Genomic DNA, 20,907 nt, shown 5'->3' on the forward strand with positions numbered 1-20,907 from the left:
TTTTGAGACTATCCTTAACAATAGGGAGGGCTCCAAATGGACTAAGGAGAGTGACTTTTTAAAAAACATCCCAAAATTAATATCAAAAGAACACAACCTAATGCTTAACAAAAAACTAACTGTGGAAGAATTAGAATCAGCCTTATTCCAAATGGGACCAGATAAGGCTCCTAGTCCTGACAGGTTACCTGCTCACTTTTTTCAAAAATGTTGGGGCTTCATGGGCATGGAAATTACTGATGCCTTAGAAGGGATGAGAAATTTAGGGAAAATTCTCAAAGAACTTAACAATACATTCATAGCCTTAATCCCAAAGAAGGAGATTGTGGATAGTTTTGAGGACTATCGCCCAATAGCCTTATGTAACACTCTCTATAAATTACTCACAAAAACAATGGCAAATAGATTACTTACCCTCAGGTCCCCACAATAATTAGTGAAGAACAGACAAGTTTTGTGCCTAATAGATCCATTTATGATGGTATAATCATTGCTCAAGAGGCTATCCATACAATACAAAACAATAAGGTACCAAGTATGCTGATTAAATTGGATATTAAAAAAGCATATGATAAAGTAGATTGGCACTTTCTTTGAAAATGTCTAGAGTCTTTTGGGTTTAATAAGCAATGGATTAATTTGGACTTTGAATGTATTGCTACACCTAGGGTTTCAATCCTAGTCAATGGGGCCTCAGAAGGATTCTTTGAAATTTCTAGAGGCCTCAGACAAGGGGATCCCCTCTCCCCCTTTCTCTTCATTATAATGGCTGAATCACTAGGAGAATGATCAATGGGGCCAGAGAAAAGGCTCAGCTAACTAGTATTAAGATCACCTCTAACATGGAGCCTATTACCCATCAACAATTCGTTGATGACACCATGTTGTTTGGGTCGAGCTGCCCTTTTGAGGCAAAAACAATCAAAAAAATCTTGAATAGCTACACCAGCATCTTTGGTCAAGAAATTAACACTTTGAAGTCTAATATAACCTCTTTAACACAAATAATGAACTACAAATGAGAATTCTTAAAATCCTTCAATATAAAGCAGGAGAATTGCCATGTAAATACTTGGGACTCCCCATAGACAAAGGTACTAGATCTTCCAATCTCTGGAATCAGGTTGTCTCCAAAATTACAAACAAAATTTCCTAATGGAAAGGGAAATGGCTTTCCTCTGCGGGGAAGGCCACTATGATCAAGGTGGTCCTCTCGGCTATGCCTATTTACCAACTCTCATGCATGGATCTCCCTGCATCCAAGAGGAAGGAAATCACAAAACACATAAGAACTTTTTTTTGGCAAGGCTCTGAAGACAAATTCAGACTTTCATTGATTGCTTGGGATAGGATATGCTTACCTAAGGAGATGGGAGGCTTGGGCATCAAAGACCTTTTCATCCAAAGCAAAGCACTGGGGGCCAAGTTAGTATGGCATATGTATTCTAACCCCAATGCTAAATGGGCATGCACCCTATTTAACAAATATCTGCATAACCTAGATCCTATATGCATCTTCAAGACTGCTCAACTCCCTAAGGGCTCTAGAATCTGGAACTTTATGCTAGATTGTAGAAGCATCATAATAGACAAGCTAACTTGGTGTATTGGCAATGGGCAGGATGCCCTTTTTTGGAGAGACTCTTGGGGAGCCTATCCCCCCCTCAACACTCTTCATAATTTCAATACAATCATACCCACCCTTGAAGGACTCTGGGGTATTCATGTAAAAGATTATATGGAAGAATTTAGCATTGGACGTCTGAAAAAATGGTGATGGAAATCAATGGATCATCTTAACATTCCAACCCAAGAGCGATCCCTCCTGTCTAAGATCCTTGCCTCAAGAAATGTTGCCCTATCTCCTGATATAGACAAATTGATTTGGGATGGCTCCAAAAAGGGAAGATATGAAACAAAGGATGGTTACAAACATATGCTAAATAAAAATCATAATCCCCGTTCCAATCTACCTTTAACCCTATGTTGGGGTAAAAGGTGCCTTTCGAAAGTAGGTCTGTTTGCATGGTTGTCTATTCAAAACCGAATCCTCACCGCTAACACCTTTAGGAAACTTGGATATGAAGGACCGAGTAGGTGTCCTTTATGTGAAAAGGAAGAAGAAAATTCCAATCACCTCCTGGTAACCTGTGATTATGCTCATAATTGCAAGGGTTGGTTAAGAAATCAGCTGATATGCTATTCCCCTATTCCTAATAATATTTTTGATCTATTCCATGCCTGGCCAATCCGGAACATAGGATGCATGTTTGAAACTTTATGGATCATTGCCCCATCCATCATGATCTGGGAAATTTGGAAGGAAAGAAACAGGAGGATCTTTAAAGACAGTAAAATGGAGTGGTATCAATTGACCAATAAAATTGAAGCCACCATAGTTGAAATAATAGATAACCAAACCCTAAATTATCAGAGAGATGTCAACATGACCTACTGGGATGAAAAAATGAACCTAAGATGGAAAGGTCTAAAGATTCCTCCCTTCATTGGTAAAGGCCCCCCATCAAACTAGTTGTTACGTAAGGATTGTAAGTGGACCCCTCCTAATAGCGAATGGTTTAAATTAAACTTTAATGGTGCCTCAAGGGGTAACCCTGGGAGAGTGGGTCTGGGCTGCAGCCTCTATGATTCTAATGGGGACTAGGTGGCCTTTATGGCTCTACCCTATGGCATATGTACTAATAATGTAGCAAAAATGCAAGCACTTGCTGTAGGAATAAATTTAGGCATTATATTTAATATTAAGAGGATTGTCATTGAAGGAGATTTGGCCATTATCATCAATGCCCTTAGAAAAGGGGCTATGCTTGACTAGAAACTTAATGCCTCCCTCACAAAATAATGACAAACATAAAAACATATGACAGGGTCATCTTTAATCATATATATAGGGAAGGCAACAAAAGAGTTGACTCCCTCACTAACATGGGAGTTGATGGTAAGACAATAATTCATGTAGCTCCCAGCATTAACCCTTAAAAATTATTACAACTAATCATTAATAGCCTCCATTCTACATGTTGGATGTCATATAAAAGGCTCTTACTCAAAAATTAGTAGGAGTCTTGTCCTAATTCCTCTGATTATAAGTATCTATGGCTCCATAGGAACAATCTAACTTTCTTAACAACTTTATCAAAACCTTCTCAATCTCTAAAACCTCTAGTTAAATTATCAGAGAAGTCAACATACACACGTATCAATCTATGTATATATATACAGATCCAGATTTATATATAAACACAAATATATATAGACATATTCTTAAAATCATATATACTCATATTTATATATAAACATCATCTAACTCATGCATATATACATATCTATATTTATATACATATATATATACATATATAAAAACATATATTTTAATTATACAAATTTATTTATAAACATATATTTTTAAAATTAATCATACAATACAGACAGTATATATATCTATATGTATATATATATATATATATAATCTATTCATAAAGAAGTATATTTTACATAAATATTAATCTGGATATCCAAATTTCAGAGTTATCCCTCATGGCAATTATCCAAAACTCATATTAAGATTCTAGACACTCATATACTTATTCTTATAATCTTCAAATACTTACATAAAAATAAATAGATATTTTATATTCATATATATTTAAAAAACTCATAGCACTAGATATATATATATATATATATATATATATATATATATATATATATATATATATATATATATATATATATATATATATATATATATATATATATATATATATATTTGATCTCATTTATTCATTTTTAACTCATAATCAAAATCTTTAATTAGTAAACTTTTTCATGTTTAAAATTTACTCTATCTCAGCCAAAAACAACTTTAGAACTTTTCAGTTTTAACTTGATTTAATTAAATTCTCATCAAGATTAAGGATTAGCATTTAATCATAAGTACCATGCCTAGAGGCCTATACGTCCTTTAACTCATATATCAGAGGATGATCATTAATTTAGCGGCCAGTGATACTCATATTATGGAGTAATTAACCCGCAGTGAGGAGCACTTGAACATTATAGCTAGTAGGATCCCCATGAAATCCTAATAATAATTATTGTCAGGGCTTCGGTGTGAGGTGTACTTGCTTGTTCTTCTGCCAAAAATAATTTGGGCTCCTCGACATGATTTTACCACATACGGTGTATCATTCAAGGATATGTGATATTTTGTATCCAATGAGATCCATCCACAGTGGTTTTGGCGTGCATGTTTTTAGAAAGAGTGAGCAAACTTTGCTCTTTTACATCATGAACACATTCGGCCACTAACTAAACTTTTAGATTAAATAGAAGGTGCTTTGTAATAACATAGACTCCCAGAAGTGAGGAAAATTAGATAATGGATACCCCAATTAAACTTTGTAGTTCAAAAAGGCAAATGGCTTTTGAAGGAGCCATCACTAGAGACTGCCTCAAGCACATCATGCGTCTTCCCCATACCTTAGTGATTGAGGCGGTTGAGAACATCCTGGGCCTGGAATTTCTTACAAATTCAGACAGAACCAGGGCCAACACGGATGTGGCCGCTATGTTTCTTGCTGTGACTGTGAGCTCCACCAAAAATCATGAGCAAACTACTGCTCTGTGTAAAGAGGTCTTCACTGCCTCTATCTTGGGTGATCTTGAGTGGGTTTTAGTCAATATTGACAATGAGTGGACTATCCCTCGGCCATGGAATTATGATATTCTCATTCAAAATAATAGGCCGGTTCCTCGTCTCCCTATCATCTTGACGGATGGCGTGCCTGTCTTCGAGGAAAGGCTTGAGGTAATCAATAGAAATGTCAATTTTTTGCTCTTCTTATTTCATGTGAGACACCCTCCAAAACCCACTTGGTTTGAGGACTTCCTCAAAACCGAGGGTCTGGTTTTGGAGGATGAGAAAGCTTCTTCCTTGTCTTCTGGGTCAGAACGATCTGGCTTGGCTTTCTGGGAAGTGCTTAGGTCCATTTTTGAAAATTAGATAGAGTTATTTTGCATGAGATATTATTATAACTAAAGACTTGGATCATAGTAGATTACTGTTTCTAAGTAAAACAGGGTTTATTTTGCAGTTAACAAAGACCAGGGCATAGATAGCAAGTAACATCAAATCTTAAAAAACAAACTAAAGTAACATATAGGACACTAAATTAGTATGATATTATCCTAAAAATTACTGAGACTTTATAGGTATATAGGAATATCTATTATATCGACATATATCAGCATTTTGTTATGAATACCTAGCAATTTGAATAGATACTCTAGATAGTTACAAGCATTTGGATGCATGCATCTATTGGTATTTATTCACATTTGTAGTGATCATATCAGAATGAGTAATTTTAATTTATTTTGAATAGTAAATAATGATTGTAGCACTCAAATGCCACCTACTGAACTTATCTATTTTTGGACATCCCCCTGTCATAGCTTAAGATGGTGGATTATAGGTGGCTAACATGCAAATTTGAATATCCATTTATTTCGTCACCTTCTTTGCTATAAATCTACTAGGCTGGAAGGGTTGGTATGACTGAATCTCCTTTACCAACTCTTGTTGTTGTAGCCTGGATCTTATCCTTTATTAAGGACAACATTCAGGAACATAAACAAGAGTTGGTAGACTGAAGATTATTTGGTTGGTTAGGTCACTAGTCAATCTTGTTCCAGCCTAATCGTAATCAGAATCTCAATTCTGTTTCTTAAATTTCTTTATTTTATGATATGAAAAGATTGGTTTTCACAGGAAATTGCATGATGGTAAGAGTCTAACTTTACAGATGAATTTTCATATGTTATAAATGTTTGGATAACACTAACAAATCTGCCAAGTGTTTGAGATATAACAATGCAGGCCAAACAGGTTATCTCAAGCAATTAAGGAGAGACTATAAATAACCAAAGATCAACTTCTGAGCCAAACCGCCGGAAGCTGAGGAAATGATTAATTGATTATTGAAAACAATACTTTTGGGCTTGTAAGGGAAGGGAAAATAAAAATACCCCCCCACCTGATCACCCTGGCCTGGGGTGATGATGTATTAATTCTGAAACTATTATAAATGATTTGCTGGACTATGGTCCCGAGCAAGGCCGGAGGTTTTCTCGCCTCCACTCTTTCCTACCGACGCCCGCATGAGTGGAGTATTGTTTAATTTGAAAAATGATTAATAAAATTCTTGGCCTCGGCCTCTTATTGATCAAAAAATAATAATATAAATTTATTTAGAATATTTAATATTGTTTTAATATGAATATTTAGTATATTTTTTCTTATATAAATTTAGAAAATTTATCAATTTTTTTTTTAATATTAAGTATGTTTTTTTTTCATATCAATTTAGAAACTTCTAATAATTAAAATAATAAGATATAATCATTTCTAATTTTTAAAATACTGTAATAAAAGAATTTCCAATAATTTTTATTTTAATTAAAATTAATATTTTTGAATGTGAATTTAGAAACAAATTAAGCTTAAGCTTTTTTAGTGTATTACTAAGTTATCATTGTTTTTTTAAATTTTTACATTCTTTTTGTTATATAATATATTACATTGATTTTTTTAGCAGTAATTGAAATTGAATTTTATCTTCAATCTGTGACGCTTAAAAGTATTTAGTTTGTAAGTTCATACAATTATCCTATAATTATTTTTATTTCTCAATATAATTGGTTTTTACTTTTCAAGAAATGACAGTTGAATTTTATTGTAGCTTCAATCTGTAAGCTTTCTCTACAACCCATTTTTCTTTTTTATGCACAACCTATACTCTTTTTTACTTTCCCTTAAATTGATAAAAATGTTTAAATATTAAAAATAATTACATTAAATTATTCACAAATTAAAAAAAATTGACAATTAATGTTTTTCTTAAAACGTAAAATAAAAGATATTACAATGACTAAAGCATCATAAAAAAATTCATATAACAGACAAGGGAAATATTGTTTAGAGAAAGGGGAAAAAATGACAAAATATATCGGTAGATATTTTTCTTAATGATGATTTGCTAATTGTTTGTTTCTCCAAATTACCATGAAGAAATAAGATGCCAGACATGTATAAAATATAGTTTGAAAAAGGAAATGATATTATTACTGTAGTCACATAAATCTGTCCATTTTAATAAAATGAATATTTGCTATTTATTTAATTAAAAACCCACTAGCCATCAGTTAATTAAATTAATATTTATTTAATTCATCTTCAAATAGAATCCTATTAATTAAATAAATTATTCAATTTATTTTATTTTATTCATTAAACCAAATTCACAATCAATTAAATGAATAAATCCTATTTATTCAATTTAATCCTCTTTCCTCTTTTAAATAAATTAAATAAAACATTTATTTAAATCATTCACCCCCCCTCCCCCAGTAGCATTTTCCTACAAATGCAAGTTGCAACCACAAGTTGAAATAAATTAATTTTATTTTAATTAAAATCCTATTTTCCCTCACCCACCAAATCCACTTGCACTCCTAAACCCTCTTCTAGATTCTTATAACCCCTTCCTAATTAGCCTAATCCATCCCCTAAATATTGTCACATTCCTAAACAACTTGGAGTCACTTCTCAAAGACTTCAAACTCTTTGAAAAGCATTTAATTATTTATGTGTTCAACAAGATAACCTCTAAAGTCTTCCAAACCACTAATGGCTCTTACATGACCATTTATGGTTAACCCCTAACTCAACCCTCATGTAACCCATGTGTCTCCTCAAGCATTTACTGCTTTGACCATGGTTATCCCTTTAACCTTTGCACAAGAGTTTATCCATTGGATAAAAGCATTGTTCTTTGAATAATGAATTTATTCACTCAACCCAACCTTAACCTTAACTCCCAAGTTAGCTCTCAGGTCATTCAAGCATTTAATGCTTCTTCCCTCTCCTCTCAACCTATCTCATATTGACACTTGTCATCCTAGGATTGGGTTGAAATCCCTCACATGGATTGAATATCATTCAATCCTGACCCTTGTTGAGATTATTCAATCTCAACCATCCATTGCTCCATTTTTCCTATAAATAGAGCTCATTTCTTCATAATCCAGATCCTGAAAACTTGTATGCATTTAATTTATAGTCAATTTTAGAGAGCATTTTAACATAAAATCACTAATATATTGTCATTTTGAACTAAAATAAATCTTAGTTCATTTCATAGCATCTCATATTTAGTTTATCTTTACACTTACATAGCATAAGTTTAAAAACATTTCAATCTTGAATCTCCATAAGACATCCATAGTGCAAAAAGCTACTGAGAGCTACACTCATTTGGAAACTTGGAGAGGAGAGAAACGAGGGAGGAGGAGCTACAAGCATGGTGGAAGGCATTTGGAGATGCCTTGTTGCATTTGTTTTCTTTGTCAAATGTTCTATTTTTCTTTTAGTGTCTCTCTTGATATGCCTATTTACATTAATCTTTGGTTGTTAACACTAACATTTGTTTCTTGTGTTCTTGTGTGTGTTCCATACCACAGATTTTCTAATCCATTTTGCAGAGCATCATTTGGTGAACCCGACGTGAATCCAACAACAACCTTTTTTTGTTTTAGACAACTAAATTTTTTACTGTTTTACTTCACACACAGGTCGCGCTTCAACACTTTTGTTCGTACTTGAGCGATGTTGAAATTTGATCTTTTAACACTATTGTTTTCACAATAGCACTATTGTTTAAAATTTAGCGCTATTGTCCCTAGTGTAGCACTTTTGACTATTAAGTAGCGCGTTTGTCCATGTTTTAGCGCTTTTGTATTGCTGCATAAATATTATGTTTTAGTGCTTTTGTTTTTACTTTAGCACGTTTGTGTTAAGTAGCGCTTTTGTTTTCACACAGAGTAGCGCTATTGTAACAGATTGTTGTAAAAAAGGCCTTGTAATCGATAAAATTATTTTTCTTAGGCTTGTGGAAGCCCACCATATGTTCGGATTTTACTAACTTTTCATTTCCTTTGCAGGTTTTAAAACTAACACTTTTTGTTACTTAAGATCAAAATTTTCATTTGGTGTTTTTAAAACTTACAAAACAAATTTTTGTTTTTCATGCAAGTTAAAAACAAAACTCAAACACTCCATTTTGGTGCTTAAAATCAATCAAAATCTTCATTTGGTGCTCTAAAATTCACAACAAAATTTTATTACTTGCAAGTTAGGAAACAAACTTTGTTTTGGTGCTCTAAAATTCACAACACAACTTTATTTCTTGCAAGTTAGGATTCACTTTTATTTGGTGCTTAAAACAAGACAAGACAAATCTCATTTCTTGCATCAAACTTAAGGAAATTCACAATCAACACTTCAATTTTTGTCCAAATAAAAAGAACAATCAACTTGTCTCATTTGCAAAACAATTTACTTCATGCATATGTGTTTTAATTTCAGTTGACCAAGATTTCAAATTCCTAGTTTACTCAAACATATTGCCTTTGAAGTTAAAAAGAACATCATGGTTGTTAGAGCAACATCTCCAATTAGATAGAACATCATTGCAATGACAAGTTAAAAAGAACAAGTGTATTTGTGTTTGGCACACTTATGCAAAAGAGTTTGTCGAGTGGTCCTACTTCTAACACACACTATCCTCTCCCTTGGCTTTTGTGGTCCTAGGTGCAAGAGAAAAGTGTTAGTAACACTCAAAATTTTATCTTTTTAAGAGAGGCCTTCCAAGAGACACTTCACTCTTGGGAACAACCTCACGTGGTAAATCCTTCGAGACGCTATAGAAATCAGGTGAGAGTGAAAGCTGTAGCCTTGGGTATAGTTGTTCCTATAGTATAACTTACTGAAAGGACAAATGAGCCCCACCACAAGTTATAAGGCTCTTAATTGAGTCACTGCAGAATGAACTTATGTCCAAAGACATTGAAAATTACTAAACACCTTTATGTAGTAGCCCACCCATTCTATTGATTGAGGATATTTGTGATAAATTCAGTGCAAGAGCATAGAAGGTTTTGCTCCCAAGATACTCACCATACATATTTCCTTGAGTAGAAACATAGCTTTTTGAAAGGTTACTTATAGCCCGATAAAAGTGGTGGCTCCCCATCATAGGGATCATCTATTTTTTATGCTCATGCAAGACTTAGTATATCACATCCTTACCTGCCATGGTGGGATTCATAAGGTATGTAGTACCAAAGTCGAAGAAATATCAAGATGTGGGCTGAAATTATCGCAATTGGCCATTTGACCTTAGGGATAAAGAGTGTTTGAAGTGTTTTTTTGTTGTGAGTCAAGACCAGTGCAAATTGAGTCGACTTCAGGCTTTGGAAACACCTAAAAAAAAAACATTTGAACGAAAGGGTCATAAAAAAGTTCAAAGGATTGGGTTGATCTAGACCCACACATATTTGTGCCTTTTGAGGCAACATTCTTGTGTTTGTGTGCTTGCTTTGTTTTCTTGTCAAAAGAAAGATCAAAAATCAGTTCCAAAAACATAAATATTCATCCAACATAAACATTTTCAAAAACCAAAGATCAAAAACAAAGAGCAATAACAAAAGTATCAAACTATATGACCATTCTTCACATCTTGAGAAAGAAGAATCTTCATCAACATATCAACTTAAAGAAAAGACCATTAAGCTCAAAGGATTTTATCAAAAGGAGGAAATTATTCTATCTTAATAGACAAATCTTTGTCTCTCATAGAACCTTCTTGCATCACATGCGTCTATACCTTCAAGGGAAATCAAATGAGTTTGATCAAGAGTCATTAAACCGCGGAGCTTTTACTCAATATCGAGCTTTGAGTTATCATCAAAATAAGGGAGGCAAGATCAATCTTGCCTTCTTTCTAGATATTTGTATTACGTATAACTCAGCTAGGGTAGAATGACCAACCCTTGAACAAGAAGAGGAAGAGTTTTTTTCCTTTTGTAACACAAAGTTTCTATTGAAGTTCACATCTCATCCATCTCCACATTCACACATCATCAAATCCATTTCAACTCTCAAAACATCAAGAGGTTTTTGTCCTAAGTTCTATTTCGATATTGCTTGAATCAAACACAATACATCACTTTTTAGAGTGTCTCTACATCTAGGATAAACTCATCCTAAGAGACATTTCTACGTAGGTTAAAACTAGTTTATGAGTGAATCCTCTCATTACTAGGCAGTTGAGTCTATAACACATCTCAGATCTCTCTAAACCTTATCACATCAAACTTTGTCAATCAAACACAACAAGCAATTTCAAGGAAGAACTTTGGTAGCATCTACCTTTAGTGTCAAAGATCTATATGCAAAACACCACACCAAACATCAATCTTTCATTCCATCACCAACTCATCATCATTTTCATAAAACTTAAACAAAAACTTATAAACAAAATGGCTCAAAACAAATCAAGGTCTAGACAACAAGAAATTGAAGAGGAAGAGGAGGAAAATCTCAATGAATTCCAAGAAGCCCTTGGAGGAAACACAAATGATGAAAATCCAAATACTCCTACCCCTACAGCAATAGAAAGGGGACAACACAACCCTCTCTTTAATAGACTTTTTGATGAAATACTCAGCAGCAATGCTGATGCTCACTTTTTAAGACTTGCTCAAGAGGGAGCTAAACTACCCTCTGACTTTGATGTTGCACAACTAAGACAAGCTTTAGAATGCTAAAGTCATAATGAGGATGAAAGAGGTCAAGATCACATTAGATATAACCTTCATCAAGGTAATGCCCCACCACCTCCTCCTCCAAATGAAATAGACATGTTGCAGCAACAAGTCAAAAATCTCACCCAACAACTTCATAGTGGTGTGAAAACTAATCAGTTTTCACTTAATGACATTTGTCCCTATCCCTTTGATAGGAATATTCATATACCACCTTTTCCACGAGGGTTTGAAACACCCAAGTTCAAAAAGTATAGAGGAAAAGGAGATCCTCTTGATCATGTCAGAGAATTCCATTCAGCTTGCCTCGAAGTGGCATACAAGGACACATACCTAATGCAACTTTTTCCCCAAAGCTTGGGAGGAACAACCACATCATGGTTTTCCCGATTACTAGGTGGCATTAGGACATTTGAAGAACTCGTCCAAAAGTTCCTGGGACATTACTCAAACAACATTGAACGTGATATCACCATGGCTGATCTATTTAACACTAAGAAAAAGTCAAGTGAGCTATTTTAAGTCTTTCTGCAATGATGGCGTCAAATGTCTAGCAGATGTTCTCTTCAATTACCTAAACAAGAACTGGTGAAAATATTTATTTCAAACTTAAATGACGAAATGGAATTTCACCTAGACGTAAAAGACACAGACTCTTTCAATGACATGATCACCAAAGGTTTAAAATGTGAATGGGCTCTCATCAAAAAGGGCTTATCAAGATATATAATGAGCCAAAGGATGGCCCTCACCCGTGTTTCAATAGTGACAAGCCTAACTTCTAGAAAAAAAACAAAAACGTCATTAATGATGGGGTTGAGGATGCAAGAAATATCAAAAGTGCACAACTTGTGGTCTGATTTGCAGGACAGAATCCCCCACCCAAGAATAACACAGTTGCTCCTCCAAATCAAGGATGCAATATATCTCAAGAGGAACCCAGACAACGCAACAAAATTTTAAACCAAAATGAACATACACTTCCTTAGGGGAACCTATTGAAATTGTGTTACGTCAGTTGGTTTCTCAAAATCTGGTGACCTTACCCAAAACATCAAATTATGAACCTCAAGTTAAACCTTCATGGTGGAGAGATAGTGAACATTGTGATTTCCATCAAGGGAAAGGGCATAAGACAAGCAATTGTCATAGATTGAAAGATTATATTCAAGATCTTATTGACCAAGGTGAAATCAAAATCGAAGGACATGACCCAAAGACAACAAACAATGATTATCTCATGTTTAAAAATCCACTTCCATCACATGATCAAAGGGGTCCTTCCACTTCAGGGAGAAACATAGATACCACTGATTATACGCAAGCCATGTATAATTACACTGTGAATCACCTATATGATGCCAGTGAACAAATTACAACTATTACCATCAAAAATCACAGTTCTAACTGCAATGTTGTTACATGCCATGGCAAAATCACCATAAAAGCATCTCCACAAGGCACCCCATCTATCCCAAAGTAGTATAACCTTGTGGAATAGTTAGATAAAACACCCACACTAATATCTATCTTAGAGCTATTGCGCCTATCTCCATCTCATACAACAATCTTGGATCAAGCTCTCCAAGAGGCGTTAGTTCATGCAAACCTAAACGCAAATCAGTTCGAAGCTATGGTTGGCAATCTAAGGTCACCACCTTGTCTCACTTTCTCTGAAAGTGACAACACATCCTTCTAGCAACCTCAAAATCCCTCACTCCACATTGAAGGGTTTATCAACCAACATAGGATCAAGTGAGTCTTGATCAACAATGGAGCCGACCTGAATATCTGTACACTACAATTGGTCACAGCATTGGGATATGCAATTGAATCAGTGGATCCCTGCAAGAAGATAACAATCAAAGCCTATGATGATGCAAAGCAGTCATCCAAAGGAGTTGTTGTGCTACCAATCCGAGTAGGTCCAGTGGTGAAGCACATCATCTGTCAAGTTCTGGACCTTCCTCTGCCATATAATTTATTATTAGGAAGACCTTGGATACACACCATGCAAGCCATTCCATCCACCTACCATCAGTGTATCAAGTTCCCACATAATGGTGTAGAAATTACAATCCTGGGCGATGCAAATCCCTTTGCATATTGTCACAATATCAATCATCAACCATAGATTACCATTCCCAACAACAAAAAAGCTATCTCATCCACATCATATGTAAGTCCAGCCTCTCTTTCCAATTCAAACACCACTATACCCAAGCAAGAAAAGCTCAAGATGAAAATAGCAGAGGAAGGTCATGGGGAGTACAATCTAAGCCAACTCTTTTGTGTTGGACAAATGCCTACTTCTCCTAGAACTCATGGTAAACATCAATGGTTACTTCAAACACCACTGGTCCAACCAGCATGTACTTTGATGTCATTCATCCTTGGAAAGAGTCAAGAAGAAGAGACCAGAGATGAGGACTTAGAAGAATGGATCTATAAAGATCCTATCACCACAAACATCCCACAAGCTAAGCTTCCCACAGATCAGTATGGAAAAGGCCTTCTCATTATGAAAAGAATGGGTTATGATGGTCTAAGTGCTTTGGGACCTTGCAAGCAAGGACGACATGAACCGCTGCAGCCAGAATTAAAGCCCAAAGATAACATAGGCTTAGGCTTTCAAAAGGAGACTCTTCCTAAGCTTAGATTCAAAGGAAAACCCAACAAACCTCTATATCAGCCTAAAACTCTAAAGAGGTCACCTTTGATTATATCAGCAGCACCGCGAACCATAGCAACTGCCCCATTGAGGCTAAACATCCCAGCAATAACATCCACAACACCGATCATCCCACCAATCAAACCAAAAATCCCATCAACAGTAGCAACCACATCAACAACACCATTAGAAGTATCAGAACCCTTAGTAGTATCAACAACACTGGCAATTCCAGCAAAAGCAGAAAATTCAACACTACCAATACTCCCCGTATCAGATTCATTGATCCCCATAATTCTTCCTGCAACACCAATCATTTCATATACAAAGGTACATCAGCCAATCACACCTGCAGTGTTTAACTCAAAGGATATCCCAGTATGGTATAGCAACCGGATCCTGGAAAGTGACTCAGAGACTGACTCACATGAGTGGGAATTTGATTCAATACATCTTAATACTTTAAATGAGGAAGACGCATCACCACCTCCACCTCGTAAGAATATTCTTGTTTACGGAGAAGCACAGATAAAGACCTCTTGGGTTCCTACACTAGAAACATCTTCCATAGACCCTACATCACATCCTACACTTGATTCTGACAGGGAGAGTACCATCAATGATCTTTACCACAACGTCTTAACCCTCACTGACACATCTAACAAACTTAACCTAATTGATGAGGTAATGCCCATTATCCATCTTGAACTCATCGAATGGAACCAACCTAATCCCCCATGCCTTGACCACTTCTAAAATGATGAGGTGATCATTGACTTTTTGGAACTACGGGATAACATACCAAGCGGGGATCACAAAGCTGGATTTTCCATTGAACTTAATAGCACAGCATACTTCAGGTTGGATGCCAAACCTTTCAGCTGCAAAAATATAACAATAAAATATGGATCTTCCAGTGAAAACCACACTGTGGCACTGTTTGATCCCACAAAAGTAAAAAGAAAGACCATATTCAATGGTGAAAACCTCTTTGAGGTATTGGAGGATGAAAGGTTTGACATTCTCCCCTCTAGTACACAGTGGGAACGATCAATGATTCTCATCGAGGAAACCAAAGAATACAATGTGGGGACTTTTGAGACTCCTCACCTCATACATTTGGCAGCTCTTTTAACTCCAGAGGAACAACCTAAGTTTGTAGAATTCTTCTAGAAGCATTAGATCAACTTTGCATGGCCATATGCAGACATGCCTGGTCTTGATCTTGATTTAGTCATGCATCACCTCACCATAGCAAAAGAAGCCAAGGCTGTCAAGCAGAAGCTTCACAAGATGCATCCTCAGATTGCAGTACTAGTCAAAGCAGAACTTAAGAAACTCCTGGATGCTGGTTTCGTTAGACCCATTAATTATATAGATTGGATATCCAATATTGTGCCTGTTGGCAAACCAAATGGTGGCATTCGTATTTGTACTGACTTCAGAGATCTGAACAAGGCATGTCCTAAAGATGACTTCCCCCTACCCAATATTGACATAATAGTGGACCTAACAGTAGGACATGCCATGCTTTCACTAATGGATGGCTTTTCAGGGTACAACAAAATAAAGATCGCACCAAAGGATCAACATAAGATGACCTTCACATGTCCATGGAGAACATACTGCTGGAATGTAATGCCTTTCAGTCTCAAAAATGCAGGAGCGACCTATCAACGGGAAATGACCCCCATCTTCCATGATATGATGCATACTATAATGGAAGATTATGTTGATGACTTAATAGAAAAATCACTAACAAGAGAAGGTCATCTAGACATATTAAAGAATCTTTGATAGGCTGGAACAATATCATGTTCGACTCAACCCAAAGAAATGTGTCTTTGGAGTAACCTCAGGGAAGCTTCTAGGATACATTGTCTCAAGCAAAGGCATCGAGGTTGATCCTGCAAAGGTCAAAACAATCATGGACATGCCACCACCAAAGAACATCAGTCAACTTAGGACATTACAAGGGTGACTTCAATCCATCTAAAGATTCATTGCACAATTGGCAGATAAGTGTCATCCCTTTACACACTCGCTACACAAGAATATCCAATTTCAATGGGATACCAGATGCCAGCAAGCATTCCAGATGCTTAAGGGCTATCTCATAAATACACCATTGTTGATCCCACTAGATCCAAGTAAGCCTTTATTACTCTATATCTCAGGAACAAATATAGCATTAGGAGTACTACTGGCCCAACATAATGCAGAAGAGAAAGAGTGTGTTGTTTACTACATCTCTCATACACTGATTGGCTATGAACTAAATTACACACCTATTGAGCGAGCTTGCCTAGCAGTAATCCTGGTAGCTACTAAACTAAGGCACTATTTGTTAACACATAAATTACAACTCATTGCAAAGATTGATCCACTAAAGTACTTACTCAGAAAAGCAGCATTAACAGGCCACTTGGCCAAATGGGTGATGATTCTAAGTGAATTTGACATCAAGTATGGAGACCGTAAGGCTATCAAGGATCAAGTTATTGCAGATCAGTTGGCTGATGCACCACTCATAGGCGATCATCCTCTCATTTCCAATTTTCTAGATGAAGAAATTTTCATGATCACAACAGTACAACCATGGAAACTATACTTTGATGGTTCATACACTAGGTATGGCTCAGGGGTAGGCATTCTATTTATCACACCTCAAGGTGACAGCATCTTGAAATCTTACAGGCTCACATTTCCATGCACCAACAACATAGCTAAGTATGAGGCCTTGATCACAAGACTCCGACTGGCTGTACAATGGAAGTTACAAGAACTACAAGTATATGGTGACTCCCAACTGGTCATTCGACAAGCAACAGATAAATATCAAACCAAGGATGATAAACTCATACCATACAAACAAATGGTGAATAGTTTAAAGGCATCGTTCACTACTACCACCTTTGAGCAGGTACCCATAGATCATAATCGAGTTGCTGACGCTCTAGCTACCATCGCATCTCTTCTAGATCCTAAACAAAATTCAACATGCTATGAGTTCTTGGTAGAACAGCTTTGGATTCCTGCTTATGATATCCCCAAATTCAAGATGATATGTCCCCTTGTCGATTCGGAATCCCCATGGTACGGTGAGTTCTACACCTACCTCTGGGATCACACACTTCCTTCTAACCAATCGAATAACCAACATAAAACCTTTATTCACCAAACTACTCGATATACCATTATTGCTGAAACCCTATACCAATGTAGTCTTGATGGTACTCTCCTTCGATGTCTGGAACAGGATGAGATAACAAAGGCCTTGGAAGAGGTACGTGAAGGAATTTGTGGAACTCATGCAAGCGATCTGTCCCTAGCTAAGAAACTCATGCACAGTGGATACTATTGGCCATCTATGGAAAAAGACTCCTACTACTTTGTCAGAAAGTGTAAGAAATGCCAAGCTCATGGAGACCTAATACATGCACCAGCACAAGAATTGCAACCAATCACAACACCATGGCCTTTTTGTCAATGGGGCCTTGACCTTGTGGGTAAAATCCATCTATCTTCATCCAACGACCACAAGTTCATCATTACTGCCACTGAATACTTCACCAAGTGGATCAAAGTTGTTCCACTTACCCAAGGCACAAGCAAGCAGATCACCTCATTCATCCTTAATTACATCATCTGTCGGTATGGTGTACCCATGTCCATCATCACAGATAACGGGCTTCCATTAAAAAATCAGGATGTCCGTGAGCTCTGTGAGAAGTCTCATATCCAACACCACTTTTCCACTCCCTATTACACACAAGGAAATGGTCAGGTTGAAGCATCAAACAAGAACATATTAAGAATCCTCAAGAAGACAGTCAATGATGTCGGTCATGATTGGCATGTTCAATTGAATCCAGCACTATGGGTATACCAAACTAGCATTCGAACCCCTACAAGTGCAACTCCCTACTCATTGGTCTATGGTGCAGAAGCTATATTACCTATTGAGGTTGAGATACCATCACTATGGGTTTCCTTGCATAATCTCATCGATGATGAAGCATACAGAGTCTCACATCTCCAAGATTTAGAGCTACTTGATGAAAAGCGACAAGCTGCATACAATTAGCAGCACATGAGCAGAAGCTATAATCATCGAGTTAGACCTCGCACATTTGAGGTAGGTGATCTTTTTCTAAGAGATAATCCTCATAACCAACCAAACAAAGAACATTAGGGAAAGTTTGAATCAAACTGGTTGGGTCCATATGTTATCATTATTGTATTTGGGTTTGGGGCGTATCAGTTGCCTACTTCAGAAGGAGAACCGCTAGCAGATCCGATCAATAGCATGCACCTCAAATGGTTTTATACCTAAGATGCATAGAGCATCAGGATCCCATACATATCAAAAAAAAACACCAAAAACATTTAGATAAATGTCCTAAAGAAAATACAAAAACATCAAAATAGTAAAGAAAAATCATGCATCCAAATGGTGAACAACCACTCAGGTGGCACCTTGGGTAAGTACGATGGTGAAAACTTGGCAAATAGGTGCCGCTCATAATGGCTATGGCTCCATTGTCTTTCAGACTTGTTGCGATCACATTCATTTCATCCATTCATCCAAACCATGGCTTGTTATTGATCTAAAATCAAGGATAGTATTTCATGCATCTTGCATCCCGCTTTTTCATAGTCATGTCTAAACTAGGGGCAATGCCCTTAATCTAGTTGATGGAAGTGGATTCTACATTACTTATGATTCATTGAGTTCTTCATTGGAAAACTATCTCACAAAATCCAAAAACATTCGAAAAACAATCATCAAAATACCAAAAAATTTAGAAAACTATCTCACAAAATCCAAAAAAACATTAGAAAACATCAAACAAACAAAAGCATGGCAACACCTTGTACATACATTTTTTCAAGTAGACATCAAGCAAACATTGTCACATACTCAAATTATGACCACTTCTCACATCAACCAAACAATCAACATCAAAATGCAAAACTGTCTTCACAAGGATGCATCCTTCCTTACTAAAAAAAAGACACGATGACATTTTCTTTGACAAGAAAATTCTGTTTAAGCTATCAAATACTTGGTTGACTTGTACATTATTTATTCATTTATATCAGGTTCCTACGCTACTCTGGGATATTCACAAGTGATTAGAGTGGCCGAGATGGTTCCTAGGCATTGTTTGTATGTCTTCTGTGAATTATTCCGATGAAATTCTGGGGCATGTCCTAATGGTGTCTACATGGGAAGTTCACTAAGCTATGTGATCTTATGCAAAATGTAGTCATGGATCACTATGGCTTGCTGACTACAATGTTTACCTCGACCATATGAGCATGAACCATTATCGAGGGTCCATATTTTGTATTCTTTATTTTATGTTGTTTGTTTGCAGGTACAATGTTCCATCCTTGGTTCCTACTGCCTCATCCAAGATTGATACTACCATGCTCAATGATGAAAATAAAAGCACTATGGATCATCATTCCATCTCATCTATTTATATTGCATTTCATTTTTGTTACATGTTACCCATCCATTTAATCATTCATTATTTATATGCATGGTTTTGTATGCAAGTATGAACAAGATTAATATGAGAAATTATGGGTAAAAGAGTTGGTCTTGGATACAATCACAATAGAGTTCTCTGATACATCATCAGTGCATCATGCAAAAGTTAAAACAACCTTGCATTCATCTATCATTATCACATCATCATTGCATTACATTTAGTTGCATTTGCATAAGCCTAGTTCATTATCATTTACTTGCATGAAGGATTATTAAAATCTTAAATCTTCATTAGCATGCATTTAATATCATTTAGTTACATTTTATACATATAGTTCATTCTCATTTACTTACATTAGTATCATTATATCATTGCATCATTGCATCATCTTGACATTTAGATTTATTTATATGATAAAATTGTCTTTGTTTACATTTACTACCATGATTAACCATTATAGATGCATTCAGTACCATTTAAGATTCATTAAAAATGCATTTATTATCCTTTTAATTGCATTAAGGTGCAGTTATTCATTACCCATGAGTTGCATTATCATTTCACTTCATCATAATTTTCGCTATTTAAAATCATAACAAAACCATTTGTCTCAACAGTGGTTCATACATTATACATATGCATTCATTTAGAAATCATCATTTAAACATTTTTACTTTACATTTGTTTATCCATATTACATTCATCTAAAAACCATCTAGATGCATTTACATAAATAAATCATTCATTCAACACATTACATTAACATCATTGCATATCATTATCTCATCATTGTATCAACATAAAGTACAAGATACTATCTATACCATCATAATCATCATTTAAATATGCATACATCATCATCATGGCATTACATACATAAAGCATTTCAACAACAAATCATGCATATCAACCTACATCCACAAGTTAGCATCACATCATAACATAGGTATATAGACATCATGTAGGAATTAATGATCATGAAACAGGCATAAATAAATCATCTCATCAACACATCCATATAGCAAGTACAAGTATCCATCTAAG

Source organism: Cryptomeria japonica, chromosome 4 (assembly GCF_030272615.1).
Source record: "Cryptomeria japonica chromosome 4, Sugi_1.0, whole genome shotgun sequence".
Taxonomy (NCBI): Eukaryota; Viridiplantae; Streptophyta; class Pinopsida; order Cupressales; family Cupressaceae; genus Cryptomeria; species Cryptomeria japonica.